Raw genomic sequence first — 18330 nt, 5'->3', positions numbered from 1 at the left:
TTCCTAAATGTGATACTGTTTTTTACTAGTCTGACTGAGGTCCTGCTAATCAGGAAATCCCTGTCTATCTGCTTTCTCCTTAAACTGTTATGTACTTAGGTACACTCCAGATTGTATACTGGTGTACCCTTGTCAGTCCATAGTATATGGTACCCATGTACCCAGGGCATAGGTACCCCAGAAGCCTCCCATGGGATGAAGCATGTATTTTGCCACCCATGAGAGGCCATGACCCATGGGCTGAAGCATGTATTTAGCCACCCATGAGAGGCCATGCAAAATGGAACTACAGGCCTGCCATTGCAGCCTGTGTAAGTTGGTGCATGCACCACTTACTTAAGATATAGGTTTACTATATCTAAGGGTCACTGCACTTAAAACCTATAAGTCACCCCATAGCAGGCCTTAACAATCCTGAAGGATTGGTTCTAACTGACCAGAACACCCCTGCAGTCTATGGAGTCCATTCTCCCTGGTTGACAGTGAAGCAGCCATTTACAACATATAGAGTGGCATTATGCGACCGCTAGATGACCAACTCTAGAACGGCTGGAACAAGCCCTATTGTGTTTGGTGTCAAACATGTTGGAATCATACCTCCACACCGACAACCGGTGTGGGAGGTATGATTTCACCCCTCAGAAGTGAGCTTCGTGGGGCCCCAGGTGTTCCCGGTACCAGCCTTCTGGCCCCAGACAGCACAAAATGGTTGCTGCCAACCAGAGACATATTTCTGCCCTCCTGCTGCTGAGCCAAGCTCGAGCAGGGGAAGGCAGAAAAATAGGCATCCTGTCACGGGGAGGTGCGATCACCTCCCAGACAGGATTTAGTGTATTAGGGCTGGGTGGGTGCGCTTGTCAGCAACTGAAAGTCTGCATGAGGGGCACATTTGGTGTCCCTGTGCATAGTCCAGTTCAAACCACTCCTGGGAGCCGTTGGCTTCCGCTCTGGTGCGAAACTGGACAAAGGACATGGGAGTAACCTCCCCACTGTCAAGACCCTCCCCTGAGAGGGTCCCCTGAATATTTCCAACCCATTCCTATGGGTACTTAAATGCTTACCTGTCTGTAGGACCTTAGACTTGGCGTGGACAAGATGCTGAACAAGAAACCACTGAACTTGAACCGTCTGGACACTCTGGACTTCACTGGACTTCATTTGGGCCCCTCTGCTTTCATGTACTCTTCTACAAGAATCAACCTTTGGATTCCAACGGACACTTTTATTCCTTCCAGCAGTGGCTCTTGTTCGAAGTCCTCCACTGGGTTCGACTGCGGTTTCTGATGCCACTTCAGACCTATGCACCCGGCTTCCCTGGGATAGGTACCTCCGTATCCACGGGTGAGGTGACTCTCTAACCTCCAATATTCCACGGGGTTTCTTCAAAGTCCACTGGGAAGGGTCCTTAAACTCTAAAACTTCAGCAGCGACTTTCCCATAGAATTGTACGGAGCATGCGGTCGTGTTCCCACACTGCACCCGTCCTCCATGGTGTCCCTATCTACTCACTGTGGGCGGTTCCTTGGGGTCCCAGCAATTCTATGTCTTCTCGACACGGTCTTGACTCGAGTCGGGGTTCTTGTACCACTTATTTAGTATATGGTTTGGTCCCCCCCGGGCTCCACTGTGTGTTAGTGCTATTTACTGTCATTTCTGTGCTCAAGTATTCTGTGCTTTGTTAGTGTCTCCGTGTAGGAGATACTGTGTCATACTAGATAGTGTTATAGTAATAAATACACATTTTTATAACTACTGTGTGTTTCTCCTTTCATTTAACCAATACTATAAGGTTGCATTCAGGTAAAACAAGCTGCTTAACATTCCTTCAAGACTAAGCCTGAAGGCTGCTCTCCACACCTACCACTTGGATAGTTTTTTAAGGTTTTCTTTGACATCCTAAATCACCATAAGGGTTGTTTGGACTGATGCAAGGTGCCCACTTTAACTAGTGGACAGCATATACCAGGCCAACTTCTCACAAACACCCTCCAAGTGTAGGCTAATTCAGCCTCTGCATTCCTTCCAACAAATATCACACAATGAATTTATGGACTTGGTCAAAGCAAACAGGCCTTCCGGCTGCCCTTCTGACACAGGTCCACCACACACCTTCAATAAAATTCTTCTAACTACCTCTACTGCCACACCATTAAGAAGAATCATCAACAATTCCTCAACTACCAAAATATTTCCAGAAGATCTGAAAGAGTCTTACATATGCCCATTACTAAAGAAAACAAACCTGGCTGGATTAACCCTGACAAATACAGACCAAGTACAAATGGACCTTTCCTGATGTGAAGAGCAGCATTTACCTGGATGTCACAATTCATTGAAGACAATTCCATACTTTCAGACTTCTGAACAGGATTCTGTTCAGGAAGAGGCAAAGAATCTGCCATCATTGCCATCTGAGATGTCCTTAACCCCTTCAGCGCGGCGCGTATTACCGCGCCGTGTTGAAGGTTCGTTGCGCGGGCGGGGCCGTGACGGAGCGGTTCCGTCATCCGCACAGCACGACCGATGCGCATGACGGAACCGCTCCGTCATGCGCATCGAAAGGGTTCAGAACACAGTTGGCCGGAACGGGGTCACTGCACTACTTCTCTTGGACCTCTCAGCTGCCTTTGACACAGTTGACCATGACACTCTAATATAATGACTCTACGATGCCAGCATAGACGGAAATACTCTTGACTGGATTACATCCTACCTTAAAAGAGAACCAAAATCATCCATACTTCTCCTTGCTCATCCAAACCGTACTTCACAAAAGCAAATGTCCTTCAAGGCTCTATCATCTCACCCATGCTTTTCAACATCTACATGAAGTCATTACCAGCACGGATCAATGAATTTTCACCTCACTTGCTATAACACTTTAGATGACACATAAATACTCATTGAAACTGGAAAACCCCAACGATATTGGAAACTCACACATTTTCAGTTGCCTCAGAGCTGTTGATTAGTGGATGACATGGAGCCATCCCAAATTGAGTGCTTCCAAAACGGAAATACTCACATGTGGCAATTGGAAATAATATGACCCACTCGCAGCCTGGCTTGATGATCTGTGAACATCGCCTAAAGTATCTAAAGAAGTAAGAAACCTCAGAATTACCATGGACACCAAGCTATCAATGAATACCCAGTGGACAAACTAGCAAGATCAAGCTTCATTACTATAAAAACTCTGCGACGCATCTTCCCCCACCTGGGATTTCCACACAAGGTTCAGGCTACTATCTCTCTTGTTCTGTTTAAACTTGATTACGTCAGAAGCCTCTACCACAGATCATCTGTAGCAACTATGAAAAGACTACAACGGATTCAGAACTCTGCTGCCAGACAACTCTTACATATAATGTCACAAGCCCACACCTCCAATGCTTTGAAGGCCCTACATAGGTTAACAGTTGCCAGAAGATCCACGTTCAAGCTGCTTTGTATCACCCACAAAGCAATACATTGAACAGGGCCACTTTTCAATCAGGAAAAAACTCACCAAATACATTCAACAAAGGAACCTCCGCTCTAGATTGTCACCTCACCTTAAAATCTCATCATACAAGAAGAAAACCATAGGTGGCGCATCCTTCTCTGTTCAAGCAGTCAAACTATGGAACTCTTGACCCCCAAACATAAGATCCACAGATAACCACCTCATCTTCAGAAGACTACTCAAAAGTTGGCTCTTCCCCACATAACCACCATACTCAAACATATCCCTGTGTATATAAGCATTAATCCGAACTATATATATGTGTATCTAGATAAGTGTATTCCTTTGTATAAACATGTACAATAAAAATGTTAATGAATATATAGATACTCATTATTTCTGCTTAACAAATGTACATATTGTAGTGATAAACTCGTAGTCAGCGGTGAGTTGAACTGGAATTTATTATAGAAAAGCTACACAGCAGACTAGAGAGCCAGCGCTAGAGACATCCAACTCCAACAGCTCCCATTACCATTTGAATCACAGAATTCTACAACAAGGCAGCTAGGCAACAAATTAACATTCTATGGGAAAATACAATAACCTGGAATAGTAAGATACTGTAGTATAGAGGTACATAAGTAAATAGATTATAACATATCCTCCTTTCTCATTAATAATATGAAAACATACAATGCTCTAAAAGAAAAGTACAACAGTAGAAAAGAAGATGAGATATAAAAGAAAAAGAAAAGAAAGAATGAAAGATGCAAAGAACAGGAAATATAAAACTAAGAAGAAAGACAAATCATTTCAAATACTGTATCTCTTAGGAATCATTTTAGATCTTGTACTCCTCCTAAGAGATGTTCCAGAAGGAACAACATTCTCACGACTGAGAGGCACATGGGAAGGAGTTGAAAGAACATTCTTAACCTTTACAATTTTACTAACATTCCACCACTTTCCCCCTTCAACCAGCACAGAGTTCCTACCCAACCTAGTGACAGAAATGGGAGAACCAAACTTGCTTTCACCTTTCTTTACGTGCAAAGGTGACTTTACACAAACAAGATCTCCAACAGCTAAAGGTACAGTTTTTACACCCTTCTTTTTGTCAAACCAAGACTGCTGTTTAGACTGAGAATTTGAAAAATGTTCTCTGAGTAGAAGCATAAGACTGTCAATATCAGGGAGTGACTTGACCCACTTGTTCACCCATGCAGGCTTAAAACTAGTGTTGGGCTTATTTCCCCTTAATAAATCGAAGGGAGAGACTTTGGTTGTGGAGTGTGGAGTGGTCCTGTAGAACCACACCATACTGTTAAGAGAGTTAATGATATCACAGTTACAAGACCTGGCCCACTTAATGCAATCCCCCACAACTCTGTTCATGCGTTTGACAAGTCCATTTGACTGGGGATGATAAAGTGAACTTTTAACGTGTTGAATATTGCATGATTTAAGGAAGGAATCAAATTCACCACTTGTAAATTGAGAACCGTTTTCAGTCACCATAGTTTCAGGAAACCCCTCCCTTAAGAATACATCTTTCAAAAACAAAATTATGTTATTGGTAGAGGCTTCCTTAACAAGTTTCATTTCAGGCCATTTTGAGGCATAATCAATTAAAACTAAGATAAAACGACATCCTCCAGGTAGGATCTCCAAAGGTCCCATAACATCTAAACCTACTTTGGACCATGGTCCAGAGGGGCACTCAATGGCAGAAGAGGAGGAGTGGAAGTTTTCAAACCTTTGTCAGCAGATTTACAGATGTAACAGGAGTCAACTACATCATTGATATCACTGTCCATCGCGGGCCACCAAAAGAATTCACGGACACGTCGCTTTGTGAGCGTGGATCCTAAATGACCCTCGTGGGCTTTGACGATAATGTTTTTCCTCAGACTTTGAGGAGCAATGAGCTTGTCGCCTCTTAATAACACTCCATCTTCCAATGACATTTCTGATTCAACCTTCCAAAAAGGCTGTATACATTGAGGAAGCGCTCGTTCTCAGGGCCACCCTGAACTAACAAACCCACAAACTCATTGTAAAGTCTCATTATCAGTAAGAGCTTTAACCCAACTCTCAACAGTATCAATGCCATGCTCAGGTAAGTCAAGTGAGGCTACCAAACAATCGTCAGAATCTTCCTCCCCAACATCCTCTGCAAAATTTCCAACCTTGTTATTCTCAATAGGAAAACGTGAAAGATAATCTGCTCTGTGATTCCTCCCTCCAGAACTATGGCCAACATCAAACTGGTACTGCAAGAGGCGAGAAACCATACAAAGGATCCTAGGCAAGCAGCATTTGCTAGTTCCAGCCCCAAGAATGGAAATGAGCGGTTTATTATCAGTCCTCAATAAGAAGCGCCTGCCCCAAATATAGGTTCATAACTTTTCGATGGCCCACAAGCAAGACAACAACTCTTTTTCGATAACTGAGTACTGAAGCTCACCATTTCTCAATACTCTGAAGGCGAATGCAATCGTGTTCTCTCCCTTAAAACTGTCTTGGGTAAGAATGTTGCAGCACGAAACGTCAAATTACCCCTTCGGCACAGACCAACTACCTCGGCATCCAATTCACTCACATACATTCATTGGTGGGGCCCATAACACCAATATACTTACTCTCGGTTGACCTGTTTTCAGAGGGAAAATACGTTTCTCAACGCTGACATGAGAGTAATACCTTTACTTTACCCTAAACATATTGACATTAAACCTAAGATATCCCTCCCATACGGAGATAGATCATTTAGTTGAATTGGTAATTGATGATTAACTCGTCTACCTTTTCTCTATTACTTTTCTCTTAATCTTCTTCTTCAAATAATCGACACAACACATTTATCAATTAATCAATTATTCTTTATCTAAGAAATATTGAAAGAAATGTTAGAAATCATCATTAGCATTTCAAAGCATCATATTTACCTATTCTGGCTAAAGTCGTCCTCTAAGTCAGTCAGTCAAAGAGAATTTAATCAGCAAAGTTTAGGCCGCAATTCAGTCTCTCATAGATTCAGGATAACAGCTGTCCAGCAGTGTCAGGAAATCGAGTTCGTCAAAGAAGAGCGAGAGCGTCCAGATACTACCCTAATTCTCTACCTACTTTTATAATGAAAATAATAACAAAAAGGTATCAAGATCGGGGTTTAGAGAGTTCTTATTGGTCAATTTTGTCTTGCGAATACAGTTCTCAGGGTGTCGGATAATGAAGTCATCCAACTTGCTTATTCCGGCTTTTAAATCAAGCATTGTCCTATCTTTTGGATTGCTTCCCGGAACGACCTTGGAGGGTACATGTTCTCCCGGGGTCAGGTCCAGGCCACTGTTGCTGGAGGTGACGCATGCGCACTTCACCCAGAACCTCGTGTTGTCAGGGCAGTCACGTTTAACGTCTCATTCAGCCATCTTGTCTAGGCCGAAATGGTCAACTTAAGCAAAAGAAACACAAAAACGTAATTAAAACATAGAAATGGCTAATAAAATGTTATCCCCTTGCTAATACCCATATGTGTGTGTATTTATCTATCAGAAGCAACACTCAGAGCGGTTTATACTCACTGAATAAAGCACAAATCACAAATACATCACTTAAAGCAACATATAACATATAATATTCTAATTTTCTACTATTAATATGCGTACACTAGTTAATTCACAATTAATATAGCCATGCAAAGTGCAATTCCCATGTGTAATTCGCTTGTTAATATAGTTGGTGAGTTATCACTTCAAACAGATTAATAATATTACAATTAATTGATTATTCGGATTAATGTAAACATGCAAAATGGGGGGTGTATACAAAATTTTGTACTACCCGCTCCAGCAATCCCCCCTTTGGTGATTATATCACCACACTAATATAACATTTTGTATTCTTTTTACGGAAATTTTGAATTGATTTCTTGTTTCATTCATATTTCAGTTTCCCCTGTTTCTTCTCTTTTTGCTGTTTTATACATGCTATGCTTTAACTCTTCCAGTTCTATTTCTTCAAATTCTCTTTCTTGTTTCTTATCCCTTCTGCTTAAGTTTTCTCTTTTTATCCTTTTCTGGTTTTTATTCTTCCTACAACAAATACAACCTAGTCTGATTATTAATACTAAGGAAATCACACAAGTTACTGGAAATAATATCTTACCTATAAATGTACTACCTAGTTTTACTACAAAGTCTTTAATAGCTGATATTTTCTTACCAATCTTCTCCCAAACACTTTCAACCTCCAGTGGTACTATTTCGTCATGCAATTCTGTAATATTCTTAATATAAATTTTCAAATCTTTACTTTCGTCAGGAATGTAAGTACAACAATGTTGAACTTTCAGCATTCCACAGACTCCACCTTCTTTTGCCAATAAAATATCAAGGGCAAGTCGATTTTGCATTACCATAGCACGCATGGCAACCATTTAAGTATTTACCAATAAGAATCCTCCAGCGGTGCTTGTTGACAAGCGATCCACTAATGTTGAAAGTTTTCTAATTTTGTTCGCATTCAGATATCAGTGCTCCAAAAATGGCACCCACAATTTCAGCCCCAGATTCTCTCTTACTACGTGCTAAATGATTACCTAAACTATGTACACCATCTTCTCCTCTATCCATGTGAAAAATCTTTGGAAAAACCAGGCCAACATAACATGTGCCACACCAATGGTCTGGCAAACGATAATATGCCCTGTTCCCACAAATGAAATACAGTCCTGTAAAGACTGGATCTCTTCTACCTTTAAATCCCCATCCTCCCATGATCCGGTAAGTATCATGGCACTCACTATTCCCTAGAAAATAATTGTCATACGCCGTCTGATTCCTTCTTATACACAATTTCCCTTTCTGAGGCCAATCTAAAGCCATAGTTGGACTCGATTCTTCTCTTAAATGTTTCCCAGTTTCTACATCCCAAACCGTTTTCTCCACTTTCCCTTCTGAAACCTTCCTTTGCATTTTCAATCTCCTTTCTTCAACCATATCCAAAAATGTCTTCTCCTCTTTCCTTAAACTGCAAGTCAAGTTATTTCTGAATATATATTCTAACGTTAGTTCATTTGTATCTAAGAAAAATTCACCTAATACTTTTGCAGGTTTTACTTTGTTTAGTTTGTTAATTGCTGGTACTTGTGAAAATATAGTATCTACATCTGAGAAATAATACTCTAATTTACCTGTTTGGTAAAATAAACTAGCTATTACACTACATGTTATACCATATGTTACAAGAAGGTGATGATAAGTCACTCCTTCAGATACAAATACAGGCAATTGCATACAAACGTAGCAATCCCTTACGTCCATTGTTTTTACATATTCATACAACAACTTTGAAAACACATTGTTAGAAAAATCTGTTATTGACCTGTCTTTATGTAAATAGTTTTTATCTATTCTAGTTGGAACTACCTTTTGAACTTTCCCTATATTAGTTATGTTATCACTATGTCCTTCTAATGTATCTACAGTAACTTTAAATGAAATTAGTAGAGCAAGAACACTCCAAAGAAGCATTAATAATCCTGTACAACAACAACACATTTTGCACCATCTTCTAAGAAAGGTACATCTACTTTTGCTACTTTCTATGTTTGCCATCTTTCTAAAATGAGCCGTGTCTTTTGACTTAGCCTCTTCTACTTCACAACTAGTTTCTAACCCTAGGCTTCTAAGCACCTACGTGGTTCTACCAGTTTTTGTCTTTTTCAGTATTTTATTGTTTTTCCATCAGTTATTTTTCTTGTCTCATTCAGTTTGGCATCTCATCATCTTTCACCTTCCCTTCGTTTTCAACATACAAGTTGTCCTGAATATCTACTTCTTCTCCAATATCGGACAAGATAACTCTCAGGATTTCCGATTCTTCGTCTTCCTCAACCACTTCCGGTACAACTGCTAGAGCAGAGTTTTCAGTTTGAAAATTAACTGGGTTTTGAATCTCTGGCATGTCTATTTGTTATATTAATTTATTAATTATTAATTATTAATTATTTGTCTTGTGTAAGTGTTTATACTAATCAACTCGTTTGTTTTAACAAGAGAGAATTACACGTGGGAATGCATAAGTGTGCTGTTTAATAATAATGTGCGTGTTTACATGTTTAAAGATTGCTGTGTGTTGTTTATTTTTAAGCATAAAACGCTTTTCGAATTAATGCTTTTCTATGTTGCAAGAGCTAGATAATTGCATACACATAAGGGTATTAGTGGGGTTAACACTGTTCAATCACTATGCTGTGGTAACGTTGTTTTTGTCTCTTTTAATTAAGATGGTCTATTGTGGCCTACTGTGGCCTAAACAAAGATGGCTGACATGTAAAGCCTGGCCTCGAGTAGAAATTTGTGACGAGAGAGAGCCTTGCTGAATATGGTCCTGAAGTCAGCTGACCACAGTCCTTGCTTTGCCTGGTTAAAACTTTCCGTGAGGACAGCAGCAGTTTTGGGCGATCTCCAAATGAAATGAAGCGTCCTTGGCAGCTTTGGGAAACAAAGGAGCTTTAAAGAAAGACTCTGAACTATGATCTCATTGCCGAGGAGACGTGGAAACTACAAGATACAAATGTATTTTTTGGTTCCTGTTCCGTTATGTTTATTTTGTGATTTTTCCTGAGCGGATATTTTCAAATGTAGCGATGCTACATCCTTTCCTTCTCGCTTTGCTCAGAGGTTTGACGGAAGAAATTAATACAAATTATATTTTCCTTTGTTTGACTTACTATAAGAATTGTTAGCCTAGAGAGGGTTTTTGCCACTTGCCATTTGCCATTTGCCTTTTGCCGCGTTCCGAATCTGCGTTGGTGAAGATCGTTGCTGAGAGGACTTCGTCTTAAGAGACTTTACCGAGAGACTTGTCCTGACCCGTTCTGACGTTTAGCTAGAATAGGTAACTATGAGAAAAATGATTTATTCTGATTGATTTTCTTTGACTAATTTTAGATAAAGCAATATAATTTTGAATATGGTGTTGGTTATTATTTCTTGTCAATTATTGAGTATCCTATTTTGATTATTATTGTATAGATTGTTTAGATTATGTTTAAGGGCAGTCTCAATAACTAGATCTTATCGACCCCGATATAGATGCAGGGTGTTTAGGAGTTTTTCTTTCCACAGGTTATTGCTGGTAGAGTATTTGAGCGTATGTTAGTGAAATGGGCCCTAGTGTATGAAGAATGTATGTGCGTGTAACTGTGAGATTACTCTATCTGTGGAAGTAGGGATATTATATACACCCTGATCTCTATCAATTTCCTGGTAGCAGAGGATGGTTATTGATGATTGTCTTGATCTGATTAGATTACATATTGATTATTGATTATTGATGTTGGTATATGTACTAATACTATATGTTGGAGTCGGGATGTTGAGTTATATGTAGTGCTTCTGGAACTTGGAAGCTGGTAGCAGTTCCGTAGTAGGGCAGAGGGAAGTATATGCTGCTCTCGGGAAAGACGGGATTGTTGGTCCTGTATGTATGCAGGAAAATTCACATTGTCTGAGTTCGGAATCAGTGACATTATTGTATGTTACTATTAGAATATATTTCTGGTATATAAGGAGTGTGTATGGTAGTGAAGGTTATCTGTGAAACTCTGGTCTTAAGTCCCAGGGATCCGTAAGGTTTACCGTTAAAGCTTATCGCGGGAGGAGTAATAGGTATTCTCTGAGCTTGTTAGAAGAACTGGGCAGGGTAAACTGCTTGGTTAATGTGTGTTATAATTCTGTAGTGGAGCAGATTGTTCGCTGTTCTCGGGAAGCAGGATTCTGTGTGTATGTACTATATTTTCTTGTATGAATGTGCGTGAATGTATATGCATTTAGTTAATTGTAAGACTCTTTGGACAAGTCCTAGAGGAAACAGTTAATGAATGTATGTTAGAAGGGCAGAGTAGAGGGATGTGCTACTGTGTCAACGAGAGGTTCTTGTGAAATAGATTTCTTTTTCTATTCTGTGGTTAGTGAAGCAGACAATGGAGATGTTTATATGTTGTAACTAATAGATTTTGTAGAAATTTTGACACGAAGTCTACTGAAAAGATTTTGTAAAGGAGGGGTAGACGAGTGACAGGAGACAGGAGACAAGCGACTGCAGCGACTGCTGACGTCAGGAAGACTGCGCTCTGATTGGATAATAGATCAGAATAGTGTTCGCGCTGGGATTGGTGCGTTGGTGTGAGCCGCGCAAGGATTGGAAGAGCTATTCTAGTGACGTAGACGCTCCAGGATTGGTGCGTTAGTGTGAGTCGCACTGTTATTGGTTGAAAATCTATTTTGTATATTTATAATATGGGAAAACCTAAAATGTATTACCAAGAAGAGAAAAAGAAGAAAACATTCTTTGGAAAAATTAAAAAGTGGTTTAACAAGGATAAAGATGTTAAGACGAGAGAGGGTGAATTGTTACCTCCACCGAAAACACCTGCATCCTACATGGCTGCAAGATATGGGTATCATACCTGTATATGGTTGGAGAATTGGGTTAGGTATACCAAAGAGGATGGTGTTCTAGCATTTCCAGAACATGGTTCATTTAATTTGGCCGTGTTGAGAAATTTACGGGAAAAGATGTTATGTCTTGACCCGAAACCAAGACCTACACAGTTTGAGGCTTTAGTGGAATAAGAAGAGGAAGTACATGAGCGAGAAAAACAGAGATCTGGAGGACAGTACAGGTACATGTTTGGGAGGAGACATGATCGTGAGACTCATCATGATCGAATGAAAAGGTGGCGAGATGCTAGTATGTCAGAGGGATTATATCCAATGAGAACAGTTGAAGAAGGAGCAGAGAGGGTTCCTGAGTCAGAAATGAGAAGATATGGAGTTAATGAATATGAGGATGAAGTCTTGAATGACATGATTTACAAAAGACCACCTCCATATAGACCAGAACCAGATGAGAGTACACCAGTTGTTTCTCCAATAAGAGATACAGTTTGTATCATTGAGACAGAAAATGTGACATCTGAATCAAGAAGTGGTAATTCTTTCAGGGAGAAAGGGAATCGAAGTGGAGACGAAAATGCAAGAGAATTAGCTAGAACTACAACAGAGCTGACTGAAAAGATTAGGGAGTTAACGAAGAATCTGGAAGCTGTTACGGTGCCTGTAACAATAGGTCCGGTTATGCCTGTGTTTGACAAGCAGAGAATAGGTGAAAATGGTTTGGTGATTCCATATGTTGGGAATAATTTGATAAGTTCAGTTGGTCCTTCAGGAGATTCAGGAAAAAGGACAGGAAGTAGTGACCTGAGACAATCCAGACATGACACATGTAGTGAAATATTAGATGCTAGTGAAGCTAGTTGTTCAGGGATGCCAATTTTAGAACCGCAAAAGAGAGTGGTTCCAGTGAGAAAAACTACTGCAATAACAGCTGAAGATTTGAATGATTGGATGAAAGTTCTTCAGAAAAAGGATAAAGATTCACAAGCAATTGATGTGGCTAGGTTACGGGTAGAATTAGAAGAGCTTGTTACAGGGACAGTTCCAACAGAAATTCTTAAAAGTCATCATGATGGTGAATTAATGTTCATGTGTAAAAACATTACCTGGAGAGCGAGAAATACACATGACAGGTTAAGAGCAATAGCGAATGAGCAGGGAGTTGACATTGATAAGGTTAAAGCTTTGCAAAAAACCTACAGAATGGATTTTTCAGAAAAGGATATTGAAAATTTGAATGCAACTGGTAGAACAGGACAGATTAAAGAAATGGTTGCATTATTGCGAAGATGGGGAGATGTAGAAAAATGGAAGGATAGGTGGTATAAGAAAAGAGAGGAATCTGAAGATAGAACAACTTATTCAGCTTTTCCAGTGAGAGAAAAAGAGAAACCAGTGGATAATTATCCTATGAGAGAAATACCTGGAGGAGGATATGTACATGTTCCATGGACCAGACAGGATATTTTATCATTTACGAATGATTTCCCTCGATTGAGAGAAAAGCCCGTCGAGTGGTATAGGCAGGTAGATAGGTTTGTGAAATTGTCAAAAGTGCTGTGGATTGACCTGAATAGTCTGTTTGATATAATTGTTCCAGCAGACTTGTGGACTGAGTGTGAAATAGTTGTGAGTTGGCCTACTGATGAATATCCAAATTGAGTGAACTGAAAAATCACTTGGAGGAAAAGTGAAAAGAGAAAGTCTGAAATTCAGTTGTCTGAAGTAATCCAAAGTATAATAGTAGTGGAGTAGTAGAGGCTAAGTCAAAAGACAAGGTCAAAGTAATAAAATGGCTAACATAGAGGATAATCAAAGTAGATGTGCCTTCTTTAAAAGATGGTGTAGAATGTGCTGCTGCTGTACTGGATTATTAATGCTACTGTGGGGAGTTTTAGTTTTATTAGTTACTTTTAAAGTTACATTTGAGATGCATACAGAAAATATGACAGATATAGAGAAGAATTCGCAAAAAGTAGTTTTGACTAGAATTAGTAATACTTACATACACAAAGATAGGTCAATTAATAATTTTTCTAGTAATGTTTTTTCGAAGTTGTTGTATGAATATGTGAAAACAATACAAGTTAGGGATTGCTACGTTTGTATGCAATTACCTGCATCCGTTTCAGAGGGTGTTACTTATCATCATTTGCCAGCTACATATGGTATTTCATGTAGTATATTAAGTAGTGTTTTCTATTTGTTAGGGAAAATAGATTATAAGATGTCTAACAGAGATAGTATTTTTGGGCATTTGCCAATGAACAAAGAGCTGAATCCAGCTAAAGAGGCTAACACTTTTGGTGAAATTTTTATTGAAGAGAAAGGATTAACATTAGATTACATTTTTAAGAATAATTTAACTTGCAGTTTGAAAGAAGAGGAGAAAGCTTTCCTGGATATGGTAGAGGAAAGGAGATTGAACATGCATGAGAAAGCAGGGAAATATAAAGTGAGTGAGACAATTTGGGACATTGAGATGGGGAAAGAATTGAGAAATGGGGCTAGTCCAACTTTAGCTCTAGATGTACGACAGAAGGGTAAGCTATGCATTACAAGAAGGAAATCGCAATATGATAAATATTTTGTTGGGACTAGTGAGTGCCATGATACATACTTCATTGCAACAGGTTGGGGTTTCAGAGGTGGAGAAGATACAGTTTTCCCAGGAGTGTATTATGTTTGTGGGAACAAGGCTTATTACAAGTTGCCTGACCATTGGTATGGCACGTGTTATGTGGGTCTGGTCTTTCCAAAGATTTTTCATATAGATAAAATAAGAGATGTAGAAAATATTAATTTACTAATGCGTTTCAAGAGAGAAACCTGGTCTGAAATAGTGGGTGATATTTTTGGGGTTTTAATTCAAGGAGTGGGAATTTCTTTAAATGCTTATAGAATTCGGAAACTGTCAACAGTGGTGGATCGCTTATCGACAAATACCGCTGGAGGGTTTCTTTTAGTGAATACGGAATTAAGTGCCGTACGTGCCATGTCAAAGCAAAATCGACTTGCCCTTGATATTTTATTGGCCAAGGAGGGTGGAGTTTGTGGAATGCTGAAAGTTCAACATTGTTGCACTTACATTCCAGACGAAAGCAAAGACCTGAAGGTCTATATCAAAAATATTATTGATTTGCATGAAGAATTAGTACCACTTGAAGCTGAGAGTTTATGGACTAAAATAGCTAATAAGGTGATAGCTGTTAAAGATTTTATTGCAAAAATAGGTAGTACTATTATAGGTAGAATATTGTTTCCTTTAATTTGCATAATTATTGCTTTATTGATACTGAGATTAGTGTGTGTGTGTGTTGTAAAAACAGGGGAGGGAAAAAGAAATTGAATAAAGAGAAGAAAAACAAAAGGTTGAAAAGAGAACCACAAGAAATTGAATTAGAAGAATTGAGGGAGAGTGTTTATTTAGAAACAAAGAGGGATGATGAAAGGGTGACTGGTGTGTAGTGTTGTGTAAGGAGGAAAAGACATTTCCGATTTCTCCTTAAATGGGACTAAATTTTCACAATTTTTTTTTTTTTTTGGGTTTATTTGGTGATAAAATCACCAAAGGGGGGATTGCTAGAGCAGAGTTTTCAGTTTGAAAATTAACTGGGTTTTGAAGCTCTGGCATGTCTATTTGTTATATTAATTTATTAATGATTAATTATTAATTATTTGTCTTGTGTAAGTGTTTATACTAATCAACTCGTTTGTTTTAACAAGAGAGAATTACACGTGGGAATGCATAAGTGTGCTGTTTAATAATAATGTGCGTGTTTACATGTTTAAAGATTGCTGTGTGTTGTTTATTTTTAAGCATAAAACGCTTTTCGAATTAATGCTTTTCTATGTTGCAAGAGCTAGATAATTGCATACACATAAGGGTATTAGTGGGGTTAACACTGTTCAATCACTATGCTGTGGTAACGTTGTTTTTGTCTCTTTTAATTAAGATGGTCTATTGTGGCCTATTGTGGCCTAAACAAAGATGGCTGACATGTAAAGCCTGGCCTCGAGTAGAAATTTGTGACGAGAGAGAGCCTTGCTGAATATGGTCCTGAAGTCAGCTGACCACAGTCCTTGCTTTGCCTGGTTAAAACTTTCCGTGAGGACAGCAGCAGTTTTGGGCGATCTCCAAATGAAATGAAGCGTCCTTGGCAGCTTTGGGAAACAAAGGAGCTTTAAAGAAAGACTCTGAACTATGATCTCATTGCCGAGGAGACGTGGAAACTACAAGATACAAATGTATTTTTTGGTTCCTGTTCCGTTATGTTTATTTTGTGATTTTTCCTGAGCGGATATTTTCAAATGTAGCGATGCTACATCCTTTCCTTCTCGCTTTGCTCAGAGGTTTGACGGAAGAAATTAATACAAATTATATTTTCCTTTGTTTGACTTACTATAAGAATTGCTAGCCTAGAGAGGGTTTTGGCACTTGCCATTTGCCTTTTGCCGCGTTCCGAATCTGCGTTGGTGAAGATCGTTGCTGAGAGGACTTCGTCTTAAGAGACTTTACCGAGAGACTTGTCCTGACCCGTTCTGACGTTTAGCTAGAATAGGTAACTATGAGAAAAATGATTTATTCTGATTGATTTTCTTTGACTAATTTTAGATAAATGTCGTAAATCAAAGGGGAATGGATCACTTGTAACCAAAAAGTGGCGGTTCGTTAATCTGAATATGAAAATATTAACACCTGGATAGGTGTTAATGAGAACCCTCAATAGCGTATTTTTTGAGTGGTATGGGCGGTTCTAGGCGGTTTATCTTGATTCTCCGCCTTATAAATACGCATCAGCATTATCATTGGGTCTCTTTTGTCATGCTGCCTCCACCTGGAGGGAACCACTGTTTCTTGGTAGTGATCAGTAATAATTGTGAAAAAAGTGATAATAGTGAGGTTAAAAATGTCGTACCCACACTACCTTGAAGAAATGACGATTTATTCTGGTGGGCGTGTGGGGAGACTATTTAAAAAAAGAGAGGTGGTGCTGCAGGTTAGATTATGTAACCTAGGCACTGTGGGTGTCCATATCAAAAGGTCGACATGTTTCTGCCCAGTCAGTGCCCCAGGAGGGGGTCGTGGGGCATTCTTCAGGACCTATTAGTGTGAGCTGTTGTTGTACAGTTCAAGTAATTGAAAAAATGCTGTCTTCAAACAATGTGATAGATAGCTACGTCTCCGAAAATACTGTTACCTGTGAAGAAATGAAGATGAAAACTAAGAGACAATCAATGAAGAGAAACCACCAATTTTGGGGTTGCAGTGGTCTAAAAATAAATAAGTGAGTTAAAAAGAGGGACAAGCAAAAAAATGGCAATTCTTATTGATACTGTCAAGCAACTTATATAATGGCAAATCTCTGATATACTGTGGGATCGTAGTAGCCAAGGAAAGATATATCTTTGTGGGCGGTACGATTGGCCGATCACGTTTTTATGATATGTTTCCCTTGGTTTGTCGAGTAATGGGAACGAATATCAATATATCGTGAAGGTTGTGAGATAGTCTCGGTGGATTCGACAAATAAACAGGACAATCGTTACTGTCATTCCGTTATCTGTATATTTTGAACAATCACAATACAAGCAGACCCCAACGTTAGATAGATAGAGGCAGATTACCTTGAGACGCTTCCGAGTTGCGGCTTTGCCGTGGCAGCGTCACTATCTTGCCTGTGTGAGTAAAAAACGGGGAAGACAGGGAGGGGAGAGGGACGAGGGAGAAGGAGGGAGGTGGGGGGATAGGGTATTACAGATACCGTTAGTTTGTAGAGCTTCAAAGCGGTTTTGTTGACCACCGACGGGATGTGTCTTCCGTACCTCAGTTTCGGGCAATGCACGACTTGTGCTGACGCTGGCGGGCAGGGCTCGTTGAGAACGAGAACCCGTGTGTTGCCGGTTTTTTAGCTCCGTGTACGGAGAGAAACTGAAAAAAGACTTGTGTATTCTTCATGAAAAAAAGAAGGGGGGGAGATTTTATTAAAAATTATAAATAGGCGTATAGCCACTCTGAACAATTAGTATTAACCTGGTGTGTTTTAAAGTGGTTAAAGAACGTTTGAAAATCAAAGGGGTCGTTGCTTGTATATAGTTCAGGACTGGGAGCTTGTTGGGAGGATCTGGATAGCGCTTTTCAGCGTGTCAGGTGCTATGTAACAATGAGCAAAAAGTGTCATGCCTTATTTGAAGTTGAGCCAGGGTATATTATCATTCAGGCCTTTCGTGTCTGTACTGAGGCGGTGGACCCACCTCTGTTCTCTTTCGAAGAGAATTTTCTCGGCATTGTTCTTGCACCCTACTAGTGTTTCTATTATGATCCAATTAAGATCATCCACTGAGTGTTGTTGTTCAATATAATGGCGGCTCATTTTGGTGGTTTCACGTCTGCATTTGACATTGCTTCTGTGTTCACAG

General features: G+C 39.5%; 1 long non-coding RNA gene across 1 annotated transcript in view; it reads left to right on the top strand.

Annotated features, from left to right (window-relative positions):
- Nucleotides 1-18330, top strand: part of LOC146866788 (uncharacterized) — a 252048-nt gene that overhangs the window by 200017 nt on the left and 33701 nt on the right. The window lies entirely within an intron of this gene.

Source organism: Triturus cristatus, chromosome 1_2 (assembly GCF_964204655.1).
Source record: "Triturus cristatus chromosome 1_2, aTriCri1.1, whole genome shotgun sequence".
Taxonomy (NCBI): domain Eukaryota; kingdom Metazoa; phylum Chordata; class Amphibia; order Caudata; family Salamandridae; genus Triturus; species Triturus cristatus.
The sequence above is the reverse complement of the archived record's forward strand: the minus strand, read 5'-3'. Positions and strand labels throughout refer to the sequence as shown.